General features: G+C 37.7%; 1 non-coding gene across 1 annotated transcript; it reads left to right on the forward strand.

Moving 5' to 3' along the window:
- The first annotated feature begins 1,276 nt into the window (after nt 1-1,276).
- On the forward strand, nt 1,277-1,380 carry LOC148571175 (small nucleolar RNA R71). Its single transcript, XR_015880513.1, has one exon. It is a non-coding gene; the product is annotated as a small nucleolar RNA R71 (small nucleolar RNA).
- Nucleotides 1,381-1,853: the final 473 nt, after the last annotated feature.

Genomic DNA, 1,853 nt, shown 5'->3' on the forward strand with positions numbered 1-1,853 from the left:
CTTTAGCTACAGAGGTCTAAACAACGCGGTTCCAGTTGCGTTGAAAAGCTAATGTCCGGAGATTCGATTTGATATATAATATGTCATAGTTATCCTGACGCTAGGCGACGCGACCGCGTGATCCATGCGGACGCGTTGCAGTGACGAAAAACCAGCGTGGCAGATTTCCTCTCTGGCGATTTTTGGGCTGTTTCTGACCTAGTTTTCGGCCCAGAAAGCACAGATTAGAGGCTATAAAGTGGGAGAATATATCCATTTATGAAAAATCTTTCATAATTCACAATTTTAGGATTTAGATGTAGTTTTTAGAGAGAGAGGTTCTCTCCTCTCTCTTAGGATTAGGATTTAGGATTTCTCTTAGTTTTAGGAGTGACTCTCAATCCCTGATTCAATGTTCTTCAATTTATATTTCTCTTCTACTTTTAGATACTCTAATACTTTTATTTGTTAATTACTTATGTTACCCATTTGATTCATAAATCTTTCATGTTAGATTGGATTGCTTTTATTAATATAATTTGAGGTATTTCAGACTTATGATTGCTCTCTTTAATTTATTAATGCTCTTTGTTTATCCAAATTATTTTCATTCAAGTAGACTTTTTTCTCTTTTGGCTTTGGTTGAGTCATTGGAGACACTTGAGTTATCAAACTCATTGTTGATTGAAAATTAGATTTTTTCATTTCATTAATTCAAGTTCCAATAACTCTAGCCTTTCCCAAGGAAAGACTAGGACCTGAGGAATAAAATATAATTCATCCACTTAACTTACCTTCATAGTTAGAGGTTAACAAAGTGGGAGAAAAATCCAATTCTCATTACAATTGATAAGGATAACCAGGATAGGACTTCCAGTTCTCATACCTTGCCAATAGTTTATTTTACAGTTATTTATTTATTTTTATTGCTTTGAAAATATACCTGTGCCCATTGCCCAAACTCCAGAACCCCAATTTACAAACTCATAACCAATAATAAGAACATACCTCCCTGCAATTTTTTGAGAAGACGACCCGAGGTTTAAATACTTCGATTATCAATTTTAAAGGGGTTTGTTACTTGTGACAACCAAAACTTTTGTAAGAAAGGTTGATTGCTTGGTTTAGTAACTATACTTACAACGAGAGTTTACTATAACCTCTAAACCATCAATCTTCAGCTCTTTCAATGGCCTTCTTCTTGTTTAAAGATCCCTCGGAAGAGTGATCTACTGCCTTCTTTGATTCGTAAGACAAGCCTTCATAGAAAATGTGTAGTTGCACCCATTCATTGAACATGTCTGGTGGGCACCTTCTTGTTAAGTCCTTAAACCTCTCCCATGCTTCATAGAGAGTTTCACCATCTTGCTGCCTGAAAGTTTGTACCTCAGCTCTCAACCTGTTGATCCTTTGAGGAGGAGAGATTCTTGCCAAGAACTTATTCACCACATCTTCCCAGGTTGTTAAACTCTCCTTTGAGAAGGATTCCAACCATTTAGATGCTTTGTTCCTGAGTGAAAAGGGAAACAAAAGCAATCTATAGGTGTCAGGATGAACACCATTAGACTTCACAGTATCACATATTCTTAGGAAGGTGGTTAAATGTTGATTGGGGTCTTCTTAGGCACTTCCTCCGAATGAGCAGTTGTTCTGAACAAGGGTGATGAGCTGGGGCTTCAGTTCAAAGTTATTGGCATGTATGGTTGGTTTTTGGATACTGCTTCCACAGTTTCCTGGATTTGGATTAATATAAGAGCCTAGTACTCTTCTCTCCTACCCAGCATGATCTGCTGGGCCTTCTCTGGCATGGTTGTGTGCCTCCTCCTCATGGTGGTTTTCCATGTTCTCTTCCATGTCCATCTCTAAGTTCTCCT

Source organism: Arachis ipaensis, chromosome B3, assembly GCF_059453495.1.
Source record: "Arachis ipaensis isolate K30076 ecotype BB chromosome B3, ASM5945349v1, whole genome shotgun sequence".
NCBI classification, from domain to species: domain Eukaryota; kingdom Viridiplantae; phylum Streptophyta; class Magnoliopsida; order Fabales; family Fabaceae; genus Arachis; species Arachis ipaensis.